We start from the raw sequence: 25,138 nt of genomic DNA, 5'->3' as shown, positions 1-25,138 counted from the left end.
CCACTTCTTTACCAAACCCAGCCAAATCTCATCCTAACCCTCCGTTCCACGCTCTCTATGTACCCCATCTATGTCACCCCTGTCTGTCTGCCCCTCCCCTTAGAATGTAAGCTCTCACGAGTAGGGCCCTCTTCCCTCATGTGCTTATCCTTTTCTTACTTTAATAATCCTCAACTGCCCAAATCCTGCAGTTTTTCGGCCACCTTGAAACTTATCTCTATGTCGTCTACTGGTGTAGTTATGCTTAGTTACCCTGTACTTGTCCCATATTGTCTTCAACTGTAAGTCACTGTTTTCCTGTTTTGATTATGTGCATATGTACTCTGTAATTGGGCGCTGCAGAACCTTTGTGGCGCCATATAAAGGATAATAATAATAATGAATGTAATCCAATGGGGCCTGGAAGTCCAGTGCAGTCAGCGGAATGACGTAATTTTTGCCCTGACGGGCGGGTGCATGAGCCCGGAACCAGAGGGAATATTCACTGGGTGATTACTGATATAAGATAAGCAGCTCAAATGTATTTTGTATTTCTAATGAAAAAGTAAAGCGCTTTGAAAACTTGGAAACTATGTGTACTGTGGATTTAATCCTGCCCTTGAGTGCTGCTGTGGTGGTGTATGTATAGGATTGTGAGTACCGGTGCAGCAAGTCCAGCATTGGAGTGCCGGTCATCAAAAGGAGAGCTATATATATATATATATATATATATATATATATATATTATATACATAAAAACACTAGAGATGAGCGCCTGAAATTTTTCGGGTTTTGTGTTTTGGTTTTGGGTTCGGTTCCGCGGCCGTGTTTTGGGTTTGAACGCGTTTTGGCAAAACCTCACCGAATTTTTTTTGTCGGATTCGGGTGTGTTTTGGATTCGGGTGTTTTTTTCAAAAAACACTAAAAAACAGCTTAAATCATAGAATTTGGGGGTCATTTTGATCCCAAAGTATTATTAACCTCAAAAACCATAATTTACACTCATTTTCAGTCTATTCTGAATACCTCACACCTCACAATATTATTTTTAGTCCTAAAATTTGCACCGAGGTCGCTGTGTGAGTAAGATAAGCGACCCTAGTGGCCGACACAAACACCGGGCCCATCTAGGAGTGGCACTGCAGTGTCACGCAGGATGTCCCTTCCAAAAAACCCTCCCCAAACAGCACATGACGCAAAGAAAAAAAGAGGCGCAATGAGGTAGCTGTGTGAGTAAGATTAGCGACCCTAGTGGCCGACACAAACACCGGGCCCATCTAGGAGTGGCACTGCAGTGTCACGCAGGATGGCCCTTCCAAAAAACCCTCCCCAAACAGCACATGACGCAAAGAAAAAAAGAGGCGCAATGAGGTAGCTGTGTGAGTAAGATTAGCGACCCTAGTGGCCGACACAAACACCGGGCCCATCTAGGAGTGGCACTGCAGTGTCACGCAGGATGTCCCTTCCAAAAAACCCTCCCCAAACAGCACATGACGCAAAGAAAAAAAGAGGCGCAATGAGGTAGCTGTGTGAGTAAGATTAGCGACCCTAGTAGCCGACACAAACACCGGGCCCATCTAGGAGTGGCACTGCAGTGTCACGCAGGATGTCCCTTCCAAAAAACCCTCCCCAAACAGCACATGACGCAAAAAAAAAAAGAGGCGCAATGAGGTAGCTGACTGTGTGAGTAAGATTAGCGACCCTAGTGGCCGACACAAACACCGGGCCCATCTAGGAGTGGCACTGCAGTGTCACGCAGGATGTCCCTTCCAAAAAACCCTCCCCAATCAGCACATGATGCAAAGAAAAAGAAAAGAAAAAAGAGGTGCAAGATGGAATTGTCCTTGGGCCCTCCCACCCACCCTTATGTTGTATAAACAAAACAGGACATGCACACTTTAACCAACCCATCATTTCAGTGACAGGGTCTGCCACACGACTGTGACTGATATGACGGGTTGGTTTGGACCCCCCCCAAAAAAGAAGCAATTAATCTCTCCTTGCACAAACTGGCTCTACAGAGGCAAGATGTCCACCTCATCTTCACCCTCCGATATATCACCGTGTACATCCCCCTCCTCACAGATTATCAATTCGTCCCCACTGGAATCCACCATCTCAGCTCCCTGTGTACTTTGTGGAGGCAATTGCTGCTGGTCAATGTCTCCGCGGAGGAATTGATTATAATTCATTTTAATGAACATCATCTTCTCCACATTTTCTGGATGTAACCTCGTACGCCGATTGCTGACAAGGTGAGCGGCGGCACTAAACACTCTTTCGGAGTACACACTTGTGGGAGGGCAACTTAGGTAGAATAAAGCCAGTTTGTGCAAGGGCCTCCAAATTGCCTCTTTTTCCTGCCAGTATAAGTACGGACTGTGTGACGTGCCTACTTGGATGCGGTCACTCATATAATCCTCCACCATTCTATCAATGTTGAGAGAATCATATGCAGTGACAGTAGACGACATGTCCGTAATCGTTGGCAGGTCCTTCAGTCCGGACCAGATGTCAGCATCAGCAGTCGCTCCAGACTGCCCTGCATCACCGCCAGCGGGTGGGCTCGGAATTCTGAGCCTTTTCCTCGCACCCCCAGTTGCGGGAGAATGTGAAGGAGGAGATGTTGACAGGTCGCGTTCCGCTTGACTTGACAATTTTGTCACCAGCAGGTCTTTCAACCCCAGCAGACTTGTGTCTGCCGGAAAGAGAGATCCAAGGTAGGCTTTAAATCTAGGATCGAGCACGGTGGCCAAAATGTAGTGCTCTGATTTCAACAGATTGACCACCCGTGAATCCTTGTTAAGCGAATTAAGGGCTCCATCCACAAGTCCCACATGCCTAGCGGAATCGCTCCGTGTTAGCTCCTCCTTCAATGTCTCCAGCTTCTTCTGCAAAAGCCTGATGAGGGGAATGACCTGACTCAGGCTGGCAGTGTCTGAACTGACTTCACGTGTGGCAAGTTCAAAGGGCATCAGAACCTTGCACAACGTTGAAATCATTCTCCACTGCGCTTGAGACAGGTGCATTCCACCTACTATATCGTGCTCAATTGTATAGGCTTGAATGGCCTTTTGCTGCTCCTCCAACCTCTGAAGCATATAGAGGGTTGAATTCCACCTCGTTACCACTTCTTGCTTCAGATGATGGCAGGGCAGGTTCAGTAGTTTTTGGTGGTGCTCCAGTCTTCTGTACGTGGTGCCTGTACGCCGAAAGTGTCCCGCAATTCTTCTGGCCACCGACAGCATCTCTTGCACGCCCCTGTCGTTTTTTTAAAAATTCTGCACCACCAAATTCAAGGTATGTGCAAAACATGGGACGTGCTGGAATTTGCCCATATTTAATGCACACACAATATTGCTGGCGTTGTCCGATGCCACAAATCCACAGGAGAGTCCAATTGGGGTAAGCCATTCCGCGATGATCTTCCTCAGTTGCCGTAAGAGGTTTTCAGCTGTGTGCGTATTCTGGAAAGCGGTGATACAAAGCGTAGCCTGCCTAGGAAAGAGTTGGCGTTTGCGAGATGCTGCTACTGGTGCCGCCGCTGCTGTTCTTGCGGCGGGAGTCCATACATCTACCCAGTGGGCTGTCACAGTCATATAGTCCTGACCCTGCCCTGCTCCACTTGTCCACATGTCCGTGGTTAAGTGGACATTGGGTACAACTGCATTTTTTAGGACACTGGTGAGTCTTTTTCTGACGTCCGTGTACATTCTCGGTATCGCCTGCCTAGAGAAGTGGAACCTAGATGGTATTTGGTAACGGGGGCACACTGCCTCAATAAATTGTCTAGTTCCCTGTGAACTAACGGCGGATACCGGACGCACGTCTAACACCAACATAGTTGTCAAGGACTCAGTTATCCGCTTTGCAGTAGGATGACTGCTGTGATATTTCATCTTCCTCGCAAAGGACTGTTGAACAGTCAATTGCTTACTGGAAGTAGTACAAGTGGGCTTACGACTTCCCCTCTGGGATGACCATCGACTCCCAGCGGCAACAACAGCAGCGCCAGCAGCAGTAGGCGTTACACGCAAGGATGCATCGGAGGAATCCCAGGCAGGAGAGGACTCGTCAGAATTGCCAGTGACATGGCCTGCAGGACTATTGGCATTCCTGGGGAAGGAGGAAATTGACACTGAGGGAGTTGGTGGGGTGGTTTGCGTGAGCTTGGTTACAAGAGGAAGGGATTTACTGGTCAGTGGACTGCTTCCGCTGTCACCCAAAGTTTTTGAACTTGTCACTGACTTATTATGAATGCGCTGCAGGTGACGTATAAGGGAGGATGTTCCGAGGTGGTTAACGTCCTTACCCCTACTTATTACAGCTTGACAAAGGGAACACACGGCTTGACACCTGTTGTCCGCATTTCTGGTGAAATACCTCCACACCGAAGAGCTGATTTTTTTGGTATTTTCACCTGGCATGTCAACGGCCATATTCCTCCCACGGACAACAGGTGTCTCCCCGGGTGCCTGACTTAAACAAACCACCTCACCATCAGAATCCTCCTGGTCAATTTCCTCCCCAGCGCCAGCAACACCCATATCCTCCTCATCCTGGTGTACTTCAACACTGACATCTTCAATCTGACTATCAGGAACTGGACTGCGGGTGCTCCTTCCAGCACTTGCAGGGGGCGTGCAAATGGTGGAAGGCGCATGCTCTTCACGTCCAGTGTTGGGAAGGTCAGGCATCGCAACCGACACAATTGGACTCTCCTTGTGGATTTGGGATTTCGAAGAATGCACAGTTCTTTGCTGTGCTGCTTTTGCCAGCTTGAGTCTTTTCATTTTTCTAGCGAGAGGCTGAGTGCTTCCATCCTCATGTGAAGCTGAACCACTAGCCATGAACATAGGCCAGGGCCTCAGCCGTTCCTTGCCACTCCGTGTGGTAAATGGCATATTGGCAAGTTTACGCTTCTCCTCCGACAATTTTATTTTAGGTTTTGGAGTCCTTTTTTTTCTGATATTTGGTGTTTTGGATTTGACATGCTCTGTACTATGACATTGGGCATCGGCCTTGGCAGACGACGTTGCTGGCATTTCATCGTCTCGGCCATGACTAGTGGCAGCAGCTTCAGCACGAGGTGGAAGTGGATCTTGATCTTTCCCTAATTTTGGAACCTCAACATTTTTGTTCTCCATATTTTAATAGGCACAACTAAAAGGCACCTCAGGTAAACAATGGAGATGGATACTAGTATACAATTATGGACTGCCTGCCGACTGCAGACACAGAGGTAGCCACAGCCGTGAACTACCGTACTGTACTGTGTCTGCAGCTAATATAGACTGGTTGATAAAGAGAAGATGTCTATGTAACTATGTATGTATAAAGAAGACTGAAAAAAATCCACGGTTAGGTGGTATACAATTATGGACGGACTGCCTGCCGAGTGCAGACACAGAGGTAGCCACAGCCGTGAACTACCGTACTGTACTGTGTCTGCAGCTAATATAGACTGGTTGATAAAGAGAAGATGTCTATGTAACTATGTATGTATAAAGAAGAATGAAAAAAATCCACGGTTAGGTGGTATTACAATTATGGACGGACTGCCTGCCGAGTGCAGAGACACAGAGGTAGCCACAGCCGTGAACTACCGTACTGTGTCTGCTGCGACTGGATGATAAATGATATAAAAAATATATATATATCACTACTGCAGCCGGACAGGTATATATTTTATATTATATAATGACGGACCTGCTGGACACTGTCTGTCAGCAGAATGAGTTTTATTTTTATAGAATAAAAAAAAAAAAAACACACAAGTGAAGTCACACGACGAGTGTTTAACTTTTTCAGGCAATCACAATATAAGTATACTACTAACTATACTGGTGGTCAGTGTGGTCAGGTCACTGGTCAGTCACACTGGCAGTGGCACTCCTGCAGCAAAAGTGTGCACTGTTTAATTTTAATATAATATGTACTCCTGGCTCCTGCTATAACCTATAACTGGCACTGCAGTAGTGCTCCCCAGTCTCCCCCACAATTATAAGCTGTGTGAGCTGAGCAGTCAGACAGATATATAATATATATAGATGATGCAGCACACTGGCCTGAGCCTGAGCTGTGCACACAGATATGGTATGTGACTGACTGAGTCACTGTGTGTATCGCTTTTTTCAGGCAGAGAACGGATATATTAAATAAACTGCACTGTGTGTCTGGTGGTCACTCACTATATAATATATTATGTACTCCTGGCTCCTGCTATAACCTATAACTGGCACTGCAGTAGTGCTCCCCAGTCTCCCCCACAATTATAAGCTGTGTGAGCTGAGCAGTCAGACAGATATATATAATATTATATATAGATAATAGATGATGCAGCACACTGGCCTGAGCCTGAGCAGTGCACACAGATATGGTATGTGACTGACTGAGTCACTGTGTGTATCGCTTTTTTCAGGCAGAGAACGGATATATTAAATAAACTGCACTGTGTGTCTGGTGGTCACTCACTATATAATATATTATGTACTCCTGGCTCCTGCTATAACCTATAACTGGCACTGCAGTAGTGCTCCCCAGTCTCCCCCACAATTATAAGCTGTGTGAGCTGAGCAGTCAGACAGATATATATAATATTATATATAGATAATAGATGATGCAGCACACTGGCCTGAGCCTGAGCAGTGCACACAGATATGGTATGTGACTGACTGAGTCACTGTGTGTATCGCTTTTTTCAGGCAGAGAACGGATATATTAAATAAACTGCACTGTGTGTCTGGTGGTCACTCACTATATAATATATTATGTACTCCTGGCTCCTGCTATAACCTATAACTGGCACTGCAGTAGTGCTCCCCAGTCTCCCCCACAATTATAAGCTGTGTGAGCTGAGCAGTCAGACAGATATATATAATATTATATATAGATAATAGATGATGCAGCACACTGGCCTGAGCCTGAGCAGTGCACACAGATATGGTATGTGACTGAGTCACTGTGTGCTGTGTATCGCTTTTTTCAGGCAGAGAACGGATTATAAAGTAAACTGCACTGTCCTCACTAGTAAACTCTCTCCACTCAGTCTCTACACTTCTACAGTAACAGTACTCCTCCTAGTCAGCTCCAGTAAATCTCTCTCAGTCTCTTATAATCTAAATGGAGAGGACGCCAGCCACGTCCTCTCCCTATCAATCTCAATGCACGTGTGAAAATGGCGGCGACGCGCGGCTCCTTATATAGAATCCGAGTCTCGCGATAGAATCCGAGCCTCGCGAGAATCCGACAGCGGGATGATGACGTTCGGGCGCGCTCGGGTTAACCGAGCAAGGCGGGAAGATCCGAGTCGCTCGGACCCGTGAAAAAAAACATGAAGTTCGTGCGGGTTCGGATTCAGAGAAACCGAACCCGCTCATCTCTAAAAAACACTAGACTATCTGGATTTAAAACTAGGACGCACACCATTGGAGAGAGTTAGAGCATTATCTTTCTTCAAGGATGTCGATGCGTACAGCTTTATTCCTTCAACAAGTTGTCGTCATCCAACCTGGTCAAATAGTGTTCCATTTTCACAGTTTTTGAGACTATGGAAGAACTGTAGTAGCCTTGAAGACTTCAATTCTCAGGCATTAATATTGAAGGATGGTTTTCTAGCTAGAGGGTATAATTCTTTGAAACTTGATGAAGCAATAGTTAAAGCCTCAGTCAGAAATAGGGAAGACCGTTTAACTCCTACTGTTAGACCTAAGAAGGGGTTTAAGAGCAGGCCCTTTATCACACAATACAATAAGGAAAGGGTTATTGAACGTCATTGGAGCATCTTACTTAAGGATCCTATGTTGGGTCCTAGTTTACCTCCTAAACCACAAATTGTCTTTAAAAGGGCTAATACAGTAATTTAAAGAGTATTTTAGCCCCCAGTAAATTGAAGCCCAAAGTTGTGGATAAAGAACAAAGCACAGTGGATACTTTTCTCAAACCAAAAATAGGATGCCGTCCCTGTAATAAATGTATCTGTTGCAGATACTTGGAGAAAACATCATCCACATGTGTTCTACATAACGGCTATACCTATAGATTTTTGGCTAATGTCAACTGTAACTCAAACTTTGGGGTATACAAAATAACCTGCGGATGTAAATTGTCATATATTGGGAAAACTAAAAGAAATGTAAAACTGCGGATACTGGAACATTTACGCAGCATTAAAAATAAAATTAAGACTCATAATTTACCCAGGCACTTTGCAGAATGCCGCAATTCTGAGGTTGAAGAATTTTCCTAGACGATCATTGAACAAATAAAACCGAATCCAAGAGGGGAGATAGGGAATAAACTCTGTCCAAAAGGGAATCCTTTTTGATTTTTACATTGGACACTCTTTCCCCCAAAGGTTTAAATGAGAGCATCGATAGTTTCTTTCCTATAACATTATAACATTAAAAAGTGCCATGACAATTATGCCTCTGTAATGTGGGGTCTACTCATATTGTAGATAATCTCCTCATGGATTTTTTCCTTTTCTGTACTGTTTAAATTATCTATATTACTCACACTGCATATGTTTTTGTAGTTTTTTTGGTTTTTTTCATTCTGTTTTTTTTGTATTATATAAGAAATTTAAAACATTTGTGTACTGGGTTTCTAGGTACCTCAAAATCGTAGGGGTCTATAGTTTTACCCACCTTATCTGATAAGTTACACGTTGAGAACACTATGGGGTATATTCAATTGAGGTCGGATCCATTCCGACATGCATTTGTCGGAATGGATCCAACAAGGGCTATTCAGTGCCCATCTCAATTTGACTTTAAAAAAGTCGAATTGAGATGAGGGACCGGAGAGGGGGGAGAGCCGCGGGCAGATGGGGGACAGCTGCGGGCAGACGGGGGACAGCAGCACTGCAGGAGGATGTGGCACAGCCGCCAGACCTCACGGCAGCAACCACCCGGCTCCAGCAAGCGAGACCTCACTTGCTGGAGCCCAGTGGATGCTGCCGTGAGCGGCGGCTATGACACATCCTCCTGCAGCGCTGTGCTGTAGCGCTGTTGGCCCCCGTCTGCCCGCGGCTCTCCCGCCTCTCCTCCTCTCAGGTCCCTCATCTCAGTTCGACTTATTTTTAAGTCGAACTGAGATGGTCGGAAACGGGGCCAAAACCTGTTGAATTTGGCCCCGTTTCCCTCAGAAGCACGCGAATCGGAAGCTATACCGCCAATTCACGTACTATTCGACAAGTCGAATTCCCCGACTTGTCAAATAAAAATGCTGGGGACTGAATAGTAATAGGAACGTAACCCCATATGAAAAAAGTTGAAAACTGCCGTCTTTTCGACAAGACAGCAGTTTCGACCTTAATTGAATATACCCCTATGTCTATGTGTCAACTTATTAATTTATGATTTAATTAGCTTCCCTATTGTGGTTAAAATCTAAAAGTTAAAATTTTGGGCATTATCGTAATGCTGACAAAATGTAAATGTTTAATGGAAGTAGAACCAAATATCCCACTTTGTAGTTATAAAGGGGATTGTCTGGGCATAATAATTCTAAAACTTTATCTAAATAATATAAGAATTAAAATTTGAATATAGAGATATGGGGTGTCAGTTGGGTTGTGGAATGCATAGAGGAAGTCTGCATTCCACCACATATAACTGACACCCCATACAGAAAATGCGAGTATAAGCAACTGTGGAGCACGCACAGGAAGTGTGCGCAAAATAGAACGCATACAGGAAGTGGGTGCCTCATGGCGTAGCACCGGATCCGGACAAAATCAGATGTAGAAGGAGATCCGGGAGCGGAAGGTGAGCATAGTCCGTACCCCTGGATATGACATGTGCGGTCCACCATGGATGGAACGCAAGACAGGAAGCGATTTCCCGTGCTCTTTTCGAGCTGTTCACCCATGGATGGATCGCCCCCAGATGTGACGCATGCGGTCCACCGTGGAGGAGGCGCAAAGCAGGAAGCGCGGTCCCATGCTCCTGACGAGCTGTTCATTCGTTGATGTATTGCCACGGGATATCTAACTTCTTAAGCAACATCTAACTGGAAAGTGCCCCAGGGTTTTATTATTAGCTATGGACAATTAATGCCGGGAATTAAAGTAATAGAAATGTGGCATTCTGGGTAAACACCCAGACACCAAGTTTGGAAGGCATTATGGGTAATAATGTAATTAGGACTATTTTTGCCTTAAGTCATACATTGCAAGTAGCTGATCTAAAGATACTTTATCCTTTACCTCATGTGATCCTTCATACAAATTAGGAGGTTAATAGATGGTTTAAAAATGTAATTTTCAAAATGTAATTGACAGGAAGTGATCTAATGCACTAGTACTGTTATAAGGAGCCCTGAAAGCTCCCACACCATATCTTCCCCTCTGTGAGCTGCACACACATGGGCCCTCATTCCGAGTTGTTCACTCGCTAGCTGCTTTTAGCAGCATTGCACACGCTAGGCCGCTGCCCTCTGGGAGTGTATCTTAGCTTAGCAGAATAGCAAACGAAAGATTAGCAGAACCGCTACTAAATAATTCCCTGCAGTTTCTGAGTAGCTCCAGACCTACTCCTAGCTAGCGATCCCCTCAGTCCGTTCAGTTCCTGGTTTGACGTCACAAACACGCCCTGCGTTCGGCCAGCCATTCCCCCGTTTCTCCAGCCACTCCTGCGTTTTTACCTGGCACGCCTGCGTTTTTTAGCACACTCCCTGAAAATGCAGAGTTGCCGCCCAGAAACACCCACTGCCTGTCAATCACACTGCGATCACTCGAGCGTTGAAAAAACATTGCTCGAGCTTGTGTAAATCTCCAAAGTTTTGTGTTAAATTACTGCGTACCATGCACGTGCGCATTTTCCACCTAATCGCTGCGTTGCGAAAATGGCAACGAGCAAACAACTCGGAATGACCACCATGGTCGGTTGCTCCAAAGGAACTTTTTAGTAAGTAGTCTTGTCCATTTATCCCTTTGAGCTCTGATAGGGCTTACTTGTACCGTTTATTTCCTCACTCGATCTCAGATCTAGTTCTTTTAAATGTTGTGGAATGTATGACAATTAGAATTGTTGTCTTTTAAAATAAAAATGTATATTCAACAGATTAAAATGTATATTCACATGAAAATGTATATTCAACAGATTGGTTGACATAATGTAATGTTGAAACATTATTCATTTTATCAGTTAATTGTAAATGTTTGCATAAACCAGCTGCCACAATGTGGTATAGTGTCATATTGTTATTTATAATGATACTTAATTGTTAACTAAGAAATCCTCTATGTAAAAAACAGCTATTGATGAAATCATTAAATCTCATTCATGTTACATGTGAGCTAATGAATGTTATATTTGACATTTAAGGTCTATGCGACTGGATTTTAGTTAATCAACCCACTTGCTTTTCTTTCAATTCATTTTTATCAAATTGTGGTATGTATTATTATTTTGTATCTATATATGTGGGTTCGTGAACTATTGATAAATCTTATGCCTGATCTCCCTTATCCGTTTATCCTCCACTCTAGAGACTAGAAGGTCTAAGGTTTTTTACCTTAATCCTTGTACTCAGTTGTTTTTATCATTGAGCAGCACTTCACTCCATTATTGTGGTAGGTTTGCTTACTTTTATTTAGAGATGAGTGGGTTCGGTTTTACTCGGTTTTACTCGGATTTACTCGGTTCTCAAAACGGCATCTTATTCGCTCATGGATGTCTCTTGTTTTGGATAGCCAATCAGATGCCGTTTTGAGAACCGGGTAAATCCGAGTAAAACCCGAACCCGCTCATCTCTACTTTTATTATGGTCCTAATTATTTGCCACCTTGTATTTTAACCACTATAGCCTTAAGTATCTGTCACTATGTATTTCAGGTGGTAATCTGCCCTTTGAGGGGTTAAACCATTTCTGATTATTTTAACATTCCAATTTAGGAATGACCACATCTTATTATAGGTCAGTATCACTAACAATTGTTTACTGTGAGTAAATTCTAAGGTTCGGTATACATTTAGTGAAACTAATTCTGTTTCATTAGATTTATTGAACCAATCCAGTCCAATGAATTATCTCAACTCGGTGAACTCATCTGATACACATAGCTTGAGATATATTTTCGACCATCTAGGTAGGTACCTAAGGTCTTACAATCACTATTCACTTCCCTCCTTCACAATATATTCCACTAAGTCCCTCTCTCTCACTTAGAAGTCACCTACCCCTGAAGAAGTCCTTCTTGGATGAAATGCGTAGGCTTTACAAATCTTCGTTCACCACCCGTCTGCTTGGATATCCACCCTAGAGCTCAAACCTTTTAAAGGTGGAGTTGGATCTCTCAATTGTCAACTAAGCATTTGGTGGGTGTATTATTTTGTCATAATTGTGTCATTGTTGTATTCCAATACATCATTGTTATATTCTGTTGAATATCTTTGCAGCTATTAAAAATTATTTTACTACATATCTCAATTTTTGTTAGGTGATCTATTTTCTTGGTGAGCAGGTATATTTACAGGCCCCAATTGGGGAGTCTCAAAAGGCTAAAGAATTCAAGAAGGCCTTCAAAAGTGATTTCCGAATTGAATATTTACAATCAGTAAACATCAATAGTATAGCGCACGCTGATCTATATTGTATTTTTATATATATATATATATATAGTATATATATTACCCAAATAGCAGGTTGCACTCAAGGCTGAAAGTAGGTGAAGTGATGGTCACCGTATATATATATATATATATACACTTCTATACGGAATACAATAGAGAGGTATATAAGTCTGATGACGGAATGACGGCAGCATCTTTTTAATTCATTGCAACTCTAGATACTCCACACCAATGCCTGGACGGATGGGAACGGAGAGTTAGTACGAGTAAGGAACATCCAGATGCAAAGACACCATAAACAAGGCGAATGTTCTGCATATGTCTGGTACGCATTTTTTAACTATCACTTAAGGATTTGCAACGTTTTATTCACAAACACTGAAGGCGCAACTGATTTATCACTAGAACATATATATATATATATATATATATATATATACAGGTTGATATCCCATATCCAAATAATCCGAAATACGGAATATTCCGAAATACGGACTTTTTTGAGTGAGAGTGAGATAGTGAAACCTTTGTTTTTTGATGGCTCAATGTACACAAACTTTGTTTAATACACAAAGTTATTAAAAATATTGTATTAAATGGCCTTCAGGCTGTGTGAATAAGGTGTATATGAAACATAAATGAATTGTGTGAATGTAAACACATTTTGTTTAATGCACAAAGTTATAAAAAATATTGGCTAAAATTACCTTCAGGCTGTGTGTATAAGGTGTACAGTATATGAAACATAATTGCATTCTGTGCTTGGATTTAGGTCCCATTGCCATGATATCTCATTATGGTATGCAATTATTTCAAAATACGGAAAAATCCGATAACCAAAATACCTCTGGTCCCAAGCATTTTGGATAAGGGATACTGAACCTGTATATATATATATATATATATATATATGTATATTCAACATTAGCGGGCCTGGTTCTCAGAGAACCAAGGCCACCCAAACTTCCGTGATCTGTGCAGATGTGATATTCACCTGTCTGCCTCGGATGCCAAAAAGCAGCCCTGCACTGAGGACACTGCCAGCACCTCCACTATAAGAACACTGCCAGCACCCCCGCACTGTGGATATCACCAGCACCCCCACTTTGAGAACACCGCCGGCACCCCTGTACTGAGGACACTGGCAGCACCTCCACACTGAGGACACCGCCAGCACCCCTGCACTGAGGACACAGCTGGCAACCCCGCACTGAGAACACCACTGGCATCCCTGCACTGCCAACACCGCAGGCACTACCGCACTGAGGACACCCCCGTCACCCCCACACTGCCGACACTGCCGGCACCCTCGCACTGAGGACACCGCTTGTCATCCCCGCATTGCTAACACCAGTGACGCACCAGCACTGATTACACCGTCGGTTGCCAGCACCCCTACACTGCCGAAACTGCTGACACCCCTACACTGAGGACACGGCCGGCACCCTGCACTGAGGACACAGGGGGCACCCCCACAGTGAGAACACCACCGGCATACACTATCACAGTAAGGGCACTATTGGTGTATCCAAGCTGCACTATAGCTGACCCGCACTGTATCCTACGCACACTGTATCCGACCTGCACTGTAACCTACACTGTATCTGACCCGCACTGTATCCCACCCTGTATGCAGTCCACGCTGTATCTGACCTGCACTGTAACCCAAACTGTATTTGACCCACACTGTATCTAATGTGCACTGTGTCCAATGCACACAGTATCTGACACACACTGTATCCAACGCCACTGTATCGTGTACTGTATCTGACCTGCACTGTATCTAATCTGCAGTTTATCCCTCACTGTATCCGACCCATACTGTATCTGACCTGCAGTGTAACCCGCACTGTATCCGACCTGCACTGTATCTGACTGACACTATATCTAACACTCACTGTATCCAACCTGCACTGTATCCTGCACTATATATGACAACCACACTAGATCCACCCCGCACTGCATCTGGGGTGCACTGTAACTAACTCACACTGTATCCAACCTGCACTGTAAACCGCACTGTATCCTGCACTATATATGACAACCACACTAGATCCACCCCGCACTGCATCTGGGGCGCACTGTAACTAACTCACACTGTATCCAACCTGCACTGTAAACCGCACTGTATCCTGCACTATATATGACAACCACACTAGATCCACCCCGCACTGCATCTGGGGTGCACTGTAACTAACTCACACTGTATCCGACCTTCATTGTAACCCGCAGTTATGGAACTCTGTTTTTATGGTTGGAGAAATTTTGAGTATCTGCTCAATAAAATGGCTTATTGATCGGGGCTTTATGTGTGCAAAGAGTGCCAGTCATTGGTGGCACATTTCTGTGTTGTATTGTTTTCTATTGAAAGAACTTGCGAGCTGGTTTTATTGGTTATTGCTAATACATTACTAATTTGCAAAACATTATAAAACAGAAACAGCTGCCGTGTGTTTGTGCCACTGCTCTGTCACTTCGTTTAGCCAGCCAGGCTTTGGTCTATGTTGGTGAATAATATTGTGAGCGGTGACGTGGTCAAAATTGACTGGAAACAAATTTTATTGAGGTTAGAATACTGTAGGGAAAACAAAGGCCCAAATGATGTGTTTTAGCTGTTTTTATCAACTTTTGAAAAAAATACGGATCCAAAACAAAAACACATGAGGCAAATCCAAATCAAGCAAAAATCGGTCAGTGCACATCTCTGTACACACGCAAACGCACACGCACGCACACACATGCACACACATGCACACACATCATACATACACATAGCATACTTACAAACACATAGAGATCATACACGCATACACACACACACACACACACACACACACACACACACACACACATTGCATACTAACACATAGCAGTTTGTCCTTTGATGTGCGGGTTCAACTGCTACAGTAGCTGCAGACATCCGTGACCCTCCGTGACAGACTTATCTCCGTCTCTGCATCAGCTGCAGACCGTCTGCTCTGGGGCTGCTGGACCTCTGCTTGTTCAGCTGTTAGTGATCCATGTCAGGTGGTATGGATATGAAAGCCACCTGACGTAGAAGTGCTGACAGCTTTACCGTCAGTGGCCAGGCAGCTCAGATTGCTGGTGGCCTGCGGCTGGTGCAGAGACGGAGATAAGGCTGTCTCCATCTCTGAAAAAAATACTGGTCCATCAGGGGGGTGCTCAGATGTTTGTGCTACTGCATGTAGCATGTTTGTGTTTGTTCAGCATTTTTGCTTGTTATTTTTCTACAGTATATCATCTTCCTCAATTTCACCATTGAATGGCACTACATAATATTGTGGCACATTGTATATAATGCAAAAATATATTAATTCGGAGGGCTCGTATTTTATTTCAGTGGTATACATAATTTTTTGACCATAAAGTTACCTCTTTTTAGACCTGTACTTCTTAACTAGTGATTAGATCCATTCCGAGACACCAATGTATTTTATTTAGTATCATATATTTTTTATTGAGTTAATAACCCCTCCCCAGCTCTAATCATTTTCTGATTAAGTTGTTATTATTGTACTATATTTTAGTTTAGTATGTTCCTCATATAAGACTTATATCCTATTCATATGACAATTGTTTTTGTTTTTCTTTTGATACATCTTTTAATAATGTATAATTAACAAATATCCAATAACCATACACAACCCAAACAGCATCATAAACACTACTATCTGCTTCACAGTAGACACTTTGGGTTTGATGTTGGGTTTTCAATAGTACTGATATTAAACTACAACTACAGTAGCATAAAAAAAAACATAGGACATTGGTGACTTTTATTTAAGTATATTTGAGCTGATTCAATACTGTCTACGTATTTCTCACTAAACACATCAGTATTTTTCCTTTTTTAATTATTCTTTCTTTTTTCCCTTGTTAGTTTTGATGCCCATAGTAGCCTGCTGTTAATGTTGTTGTGTATTTTTGTACGTCGTAGAGTGAGGCTACAGGTAATGAGAAGTATGTGCAAGCTGGAATTACCTCTCTGGATCAACCTTCTACCATTGTTGGCCAATGCCGACTCAGACCACACCACGGCAGAGAGACGAGGATTACCCAACCAGACACAATGAGATTCAAAGCCTATGCAAAAGAAATCTAGATTTTTTTTCTAGTAACCCAAACTTACTGCAATAGGTCACTGCTATAGATTCATGAATTTGGTTCAGGTATTTCAATAAAAACACATCTGCATAAATCAAATTAATAAGCTGTATTACCCTTTTACTAAATTTAATCAAACTCCAGTGACTACTGCAGCTATTTCAAGAATATACAAATATCAACTGCCGGTATATTACTTTATGATTTTAGATTTTTCTTATTGGTTATTTTAATATAATTGGTTAGTCCCTATACAAAATTAGCAGAGTCCTTTACACATTAGTAGAATATCCCAATAACCTAAAACAGTGGACCTGTCTTTGGTAACTGAGTATGTCGGGACCCTCAAATATCACAAATACCAGTGGACACCAATGGATCAAATACCAATGTTGCTGCCTTAATATATAAAGTATAAGTTGTATTTCTATATCATACAGTACACAGATCGTATGTGTAATAATTAGAGATGAACGAGACCGGCTTCCTGGAAACTAAACACACCTGGCATACAAGCCAACCCACGCCCCTGCTTGGGTCTTCCCACCAAATTTGGATCCCAAAACAAGGCAAAACGTCATCTTCTGAGGCACTGTCTTGTGTGACTTCCAGTCGCTGTGCTAATAAAACACCATTAGGAGCACTGGGGCACTGTGTTATTAAATAAAAAAGCCATAGGTGCCACTGCCATAGGAGCAATATGATGCAGAGGGGCGTTTCTACAGAGGAGGGGGCCCGTGTGCACCTCCGGGTGGGCCCCTTCCTCTGTACGGCGCTGCAGACTCCAGCATTGTGCTGGAGTCTACTGCGCATGAGCAGGTCTCCGGAAACATGGCACCCGCCATGATCCGGAGACCAATTTGGCTACTGCGCATGCGCGGCAGCCATTTTGGTGGCGATTTCCACCACGATTGCAGCTCCCAGCGCTGGACTCCGGAAAGGTAAGTATTAAAATGGATGCGGTGTGGGCCCCCCTGGACCCAGGTGCCCGTGTGCACCGCACCCATTGCGCTCATTATAGAAACGCCAATGGTGATGCACTGTGTTCTCTGTATGTTCAGGCACTCTGTTAAAAAATAATGGGGTCATTCCATGAAATATAAGACATAATACATGAAAGTAAATTTCATATAAACGCTAACATTTTAGTATATTTATGCTGCTAAAAGATCATAGTATATTGCTTGGTAATTGAAAATTGATATATTTATTGCGTATTGATTACCTACATGTGCAAACATTGAACATATCTAGAATTGTTGAAGTGAATGCAAAAATGGCTAATTTCCACATAATTTATAACAGAAGTTATAATAATAATAATAATAATAATAATTATAATAGTAATTTCAAGGTTGCTGCCACATAAAGTACTTTTAAGGTAAGCAGTTCATCAATAGTTACGATAAAAACGTTGTGACTACACGTCGTAATAACATAAATGTTAACATCAGCCTTTTGTGTAACTAGTCACAAAAATGTGGAAAATATTTTTCCTATTTAGTAGTGTTTTCATCCATTAAATACCGATTCTGTAGTTTTGATTACGTAATATTATAAATAGAGATGTGCACCGGAAAGTTTTCGGGTTTTGTGTTTTGGTTTTGGATTCGGTTCCGCGGCCGTGTTTTGGATTCGGACGCTTTTTGGCAAAATGTTTTTGTAGGATTCGGGTGTGTTTTGGATTCGGGTGTTTTTTTTTCAAAAAACCCTCAAAAACAGCTTAAATCATAGAATTTGGGAGTAATGTTGATCCTATAGTACTATTAACCTCAATAATCACAATTTCCACTCATTTCCAGTCTATTCTGAACACCTCACACCTCACAATACTATTTTTAGTCCTAAAATTTGCATCGAGGTCGCTGGATGACTAAGCTAAGCGACCCAAGAGGGCGGCACAAATACCTGGCCCATCTAGGAGTGACACTGCAGTGTCAGACAGGATGGCACTTAAAAAAATTGGCCCCAAACAGCACATGATGCAAAGAAAAGAGAAAAAGAGGTGCACTGTGGTCACTGGACGGCTAAGCTAAGTGACACAAACACCTGAATATCACAGGAATTATTAGTTCTAATCAATGGTATTATTGGTCCAAATCACTGGAAGAAAATGACAAAATCACTGAAATTGTTTGGCAAGATCACTGTAATTAATAATTATAAATCACTAATATTAATTGGTAAAATCTCGCTAACGCCTGCCTAGTGAAGTGGAATCTAGATGGGATTTTGTACCGTGGACACAATAACTTCATCAATTGTCTAAATCCCACTGCTCTAATGGCGGAAAACAGGCATACTGATCACTGATGATACTACGGAGAACTGACACTGAGCAGCGAGAACAGCACTGGACTATTGTACTGTAGTATACTGGTCACCACAATGCAGCACTGACACTGAGCACAGATATTAAGCACTGATCTGGATACTAGAAGTGACACAAAGCTGCAAGATACAGCAATGGCCTACTGTACTGTACTACTATAATTAAATACTGGTGGTCCCCACAATGCAGCACACTGAGCACAGATATTACCAGGTGTATCTCACACATCGCTCAGTACAGATTACAGGATGTATAATCACCAGGTGTATAACACATGTCGCACAGTACAGTATACAGTATGCAGCTCTGGAGGGATCAGTATTTGGCAGGAAGGCGAGGCCTGGTCCTGGCAGCAGAGTGACAGGCGGCCGTATAGTAGCAGCCAGCTCCAAATCTGGCAGTGTGTGGAGATGGAGGGGGTGAGGGAAGGGAACGAGCGCTGGAGTGTCTGAGCAGAGGGCTTGGAAGTTCAGGGGGAGTGAGGCGGGAGCTGCTCTTCCATAGCAGCGCACAGTGGCGGTGACGGAGTCTGACAAAGGAGGGAGGAGGAGGATTGGGGCAACTGGCCGCAGAGGAGCACTGTGCCTCAGCCATCACCTGCAGGGGGAGTGGAGGGAAACACATCCTATCTGCCCCAGATAAGTCACTTCTGATCAGAGCAATTGAGGGTCGGAGTTTTTCTGAAAGGTGGAAAGGAAGGGGTTCTTTTTCATGTAGACTGGAAGGACTACAACAAACTTGGAGTGACTACACTTTTCACCCTAGTTCGGCAGCCCTGCTACCCTTTAATACACAGATGAATGAAGACTCCATTTGGAAAGGCGGCCGCTCAGCGATCAGGAGCTGATGCAGCACATGCAGGTGTTTCTGGAAATATGATGAAGAAAAGAACATCTCATAAGAAACATCGAAACAATATGGAGACCAAGTAAACCAATCTCCCAGCCAAGGCGAAATATTGTAGGCTGTAGAATACAGCATGGGTGGAAAGAGGGCAGTGGGCCAATAACCCAGTGGAAAGGAACAGTTGTGGATCAAGTACCAGTGAATCCCTCCCTCTATCTTATAATGTATGATGGATTTGATTGTGTCTATGGACTTAAGCTTCACAAGGATGAAAGGGTGCCTGCTCTTGAAGTTCTACCAGACAGAGTTGCCTCATCCCGAATCAGCGATGCCCATTTGGCTGACACAATGATTGGTAAAGCAGTGGAGCATATGTTTGAAACAGAGGATTGTTCCAAGGATGAGTGGCGAGGGATGGTATTAGCACGAGCACCTATTATGAACACATGGTTTTATTATTATATAACCTATGAAAAGGACCCAGTCTTATTTATGTATCAACTTTTAGATGACTACAAAGAAGGTGATCTTCGGATCATGCCAGACTCAAATGATTCCCCTCCAGCTGAAAGAGAACCAGGGGAGGTTGTGGACAGCCTGGTGGGCAAGCAAGTGGAATATGCCAAAGAAGATGGCTCAAAAAGGACTGGCATGGTTATTCATCAAGTTGAAGCTAAACCATCTGTGTACTTCATTAAGTTTTATGACGATTTCCATATTTATGTCTACGATTTGGTGAAGACATCCTAAATGGGATTCTGTACTTATTTTTCTTTTCTTGCCAAACGTAATCTAATGTAAACATTTGTAGAAAGTCGCTGCTTTCTGATTACAGAAATGCTCAGATATTCCTGCGAATCCACAATCCCTTCCCAGAGGAAAAAGAAATTGAGAAACCGTTGTTTGATAAAACGTTTGTTCTCTTTCCCTTACAAAGGAACAAACCACTTCGTTTTTGGGATTATGGAGACATAATATTTTTGAATATAAATCCTAAAGCAGGTGGTATATTAGAGCAAAAGAGTGCAAGAGACCAGCCATGCAGTTTCTGAAATATTATGATAAAATGTTACTGTATTTCATAAGCACTCATTCCTAACTCTGCTAAGTACTATTTGGTATACTGTATCTGGCTTCCATGAGGTAGCTGTCCATTATTTCAGCTTCCATTGACCTTTTTGAAAGCGGTAGAAGTTATTGATTCTTTTTTTTTCCCCTTATTTTTAATTTTCTCCTGCATAGCCCAGTAAAATGTTGCAATGTTAAGTATTGACTTGTGCCTTCTGGGGGTCCACTTCTTCACCAAACCCAGCCAAATCTCATCCTAACCCTCTGTTCCACGTTATCTATGTACCCCATCTGTGTCACCCATGTCTGTCTACCTCCCCTTTAGATTGTAAGCTCTCACGAGCATGGCCCTCTTCCCTCATGTGCTTATCCTTTGTCTTACTTTAATAATCTTCCACTGTACTACATCCAGCAGTCTTCTGCCACCTGATACTTATTCCAGTGTCATCTGCTGATGTAACTATGTTTATTTACCCTGTACTTGTCCTATACTGTCATCAACTGTAAGTTGCTGTTTTCCTGTTTGATTATTTATGTATTCTGTAATTGGAAGCTGCGGAACCCTTGTGGCGCCATATAAATAAAGGATAATAATAATAATAATATAGGGTGTATAATCCCCAGGTGTATCTCACACATCGCTCAGTACAGTATATAGGGTGTATAATCCCCAGGTGTATCTCACACATCACACAGTACAGTATATAGGGTGTATAATCCCCAGGTGTATCTCACACATCGCTCAGTACAGATTACAGGATGTATAATCACCAGGTGTATAGCACACGTACAGTATATAGGGTGTATAATCCCCAGGTGTATCTCACACATCGCTCAGTACAGACTACAGGATGTATAATCACCAGGTGTATAACACACGTCGCACAGTACAGTATACAGGGTGTATCATTAATTACCAGGTGTATCACACACATCGCACTGTACAGTATATAGGGTGTATAATCCCCAGGTGTATCTCAAACATCACACAGTACAGTATATAGGGTGTATAATCCCAAAGTGTATCTCACACATCGCTCAGTACAGTATCGCTCAGGGTGTATAATCACCAGGTGTATCACAAACGTTGCAAAGTACAGTATACAGGGTGTATAATCCCCAGGTGTATCTCACACATCGCTCAGTACAGATTACAGGATGTATAAAATCACCAGGTGTATAACACACGTTGCACAGTACAGTATACATACTGGTCACAACAATGCAGCAGATATTGAGCACTGATCAGGATACTAGAAGTGACATAGAACTGCAAGATACAGCAATGGCCTACTGTACTGTACTATATGTATAATGCTGGTCACCAAAATGCTGCACTGTCCTACTATATACTGCTCACAATAATGCAGCACAGAGATAGTATACTTGACACAGAGCTGCAAGATACAGCAATGGCCTACTGTACTGTACTGTATGTATACTGCTGGTCACCAAAATGCTGCACTGTCCTACTATAATCTGCTCACAATAATGCAGCACAGAGATAGTATACTTGACACAGAGATGCAAGATACAGCAATGGCCTACTGTACTGTACTATAGGTATACTGCTGGTCACCAAAATGCTGCACTGTCCTACTATATACTGCTCACAATAATGCAGCACAGAGATAGTATACTTGACACAGAGCTGCAAGATACAGCAATGGCCTACTGTACTGTACTATATGTATACTGCTGGTCACCAAAATGCTGCACTGTCCTACTATAATCTGCTCACAATAATGCAGCACAGAGATAGTATACTTGACACAGAGCTGCAAGATACAGCAATGGCCTACTGTACTCTACTACTATAAGTATAATTATATACTGGTGATCCCCAGTCCCCAAAATGCAGCACACTGAGCACAGATATTTGCAGCACACTGAGCACAGATATGGAGCGTTTTCAGGCAGAGAACATAGATATTTTCAGCACACTGAGCATAGATATTTGCAGCCCACTGAGCACAGATTACGGAGCTTTTCAGGGAGAGAACGCAGCCACGTCCTCTCCATTCAATCTCCAATGCACGAGTGAAAATGGCGGCGACGCGCGGCTCTTTATATAGAATATGAATCTCGCGAGATTCCAACAGCGGGATGATGACGTTCGGGCGCGTTCGGGTTAACCGAGCAAGGCGGGAAGATCCGAGGCTGCCTTGGAACTGTGTAAAATAGGTGAAGTTCGGGGGAATTCGGATCTCGGAGAACCGAACCCGCTCATTTCTAGTTATAATGCTGAAATAGATGAAAGTAAACTATAAGGGCATAATTTACTAAAACAATAAATATACTGTAACTTAAGTCACATGTAACAAAAGTTACATAACATGTATAACATGGATCATAGAGGAGAGATACATGCAACCTTGGACAAAGATAAAGTGGAGAGTGATGAGGTACCAACCAAGCTCCTGTCATTTTACAGGCTGTGTTTGACAATTAGGATCTGATTGGTTGGAACTTACCAACCAATCAGCTTTTTTTTCAAACACATCCTGTAAAATGACAGGAGCTGATTGGTTGGTACCTCATCGCTCTCCGCTTTATCTCTCGCTAAGGGTTCATGCATCCAGAGGTGGACTTAGGGGTGAGGGTGCTCCTAGGCACAACTGTAACAGCCACCCCCACCTGCCTAATTTTATTATTTTTATTTATTGGGTATTTTATGATAGACAATTTAATAGAATAATAAAAAGAAGTATTATACCTATTTACTAAGTACTGTAGGACAGCTTACAGGGGTAGTATGTGCAAGTCCTACCAATTTTCCCTCCATTTAAGATGGAAATATTTTGCAGTTACTGGTACTTTTTGGGCTGACAGTAATAACACAATCATCCAAGTCACGCCCCCAAACAAGTGCTGCCCCTAGGCACGTGCCTCGCGTGCCTAATGGGAAATTTGACACTGCAAAGAAGAGAAGAAGTGAGAAAAAGAGTCACATCTCCTGTATATGGCAGTCAGGCTCGGACTGGCCCATAGGGGTATAGGGGAAACCTCCGGTAGGCCCCACTGCCTGGGGCACCCTCTCAATTATACATTATGAATATGTTACATTATACTGCACAGGTCTGGTGTATTTTCTACAGTGCGTTGCTGTTATTAATCTGGTATATTATCTCGCATGCAGTAGCAGTATTTACTATATATATTATTTATCAAGGGGCCCAGACCATGAACTAATGGTTAGCCAAGCATATAAAAATGGGCCCCTACCACAGCATTTCCCCGGTGGGCCCTTCATTCCCCAGTCCGACATTGATGGCAGTACACAGGCCCTAGTAAAAGCAGTTTTAATAGCAAAGCCTGCATTGCCATCGACTCCTCGTCACCATAGTGCTGTTATCCAAAAACTACAGTATTTGTTACCAAAGTGAATTGTTCACCACTAAACATGTATCGTTATGAGAATCATGGAACTTCACTTAATAAAGATGTACATGCTGTCAAGAGATTCTATGCTCAGAATAATGTTAGTTTGTCTCCTGGTCGGAAGGATGTCATTAGTGTATGTGACAGCAGCATCAAAAGAGGGGCCTAATTCAGATCTGATGGCAGCAGCAAATTCATTAGCTAATGGGCAAAACCATGTGCAGTGCAGGAGGGGGGGGGGGGGGGGGGGCAGATATAACATGTGCAGAGAGAGTTAGATTTGGGTGGGGTGTGTTCAAACTGAAATCTAAATAGCAGTATAAAAATAAAGCAGCCAGTATTTACCCTGCACAGAAATAATATAACTAACCCAAATCTAATTATCTCTGCACATGTTACATCTGCCCCACCTGCAGTGCACATGGTTTTGCCCATTAGCTAACAAATTTGCTGCTGCGAATTAGGCCCGAATTAGGCCCGAATCTGAATTAGGCCCGAAGTACAACACATAGGGCTTAATTTAGATCTGATCGCAGCAGCAAATTTGCTAGCTAATGGGCAAAACCATGTGCACTGCAGATGGGGCAGACAGGGTCGTACTGGCCCACAGGGATACCAGGGAAACCACCGGTAGGCCCCACTGCCTGAGGGCCCACTCCTTCCTATAGGGATCAGGTTCCAGACTGTGCACTTGTATTATACATGGTAGATATGTTGCATTACAGTGCACTAAACTATAGTGTATTTCAAGCCTCTGTGGAGGCTGGCCACACCCCCTTTGTAGGATGGCCACACCCCTAAGTATGGGCCCCTATTACTGCATTCCCCC

Source organism: Pseudophryne corroboree, chromosome 5, assembly GCF_028390025.1.
Source record: "Pseudophryne corroboree isolate aPseCor3 chromosome 5, aPseCor3.hap2, whole genome shotgun sequence".
In the NCBI taxonomy this organism is placed as follows: domain Eukaryota; kingdom Metazoa; phylum Chordata; class Amphibia; order Anura; family Myobatrachidae; genus Pseudophryne; species Pseudophryne corroboree.
Note: the sequence above shows the minus strand (reverse complement) of the source record.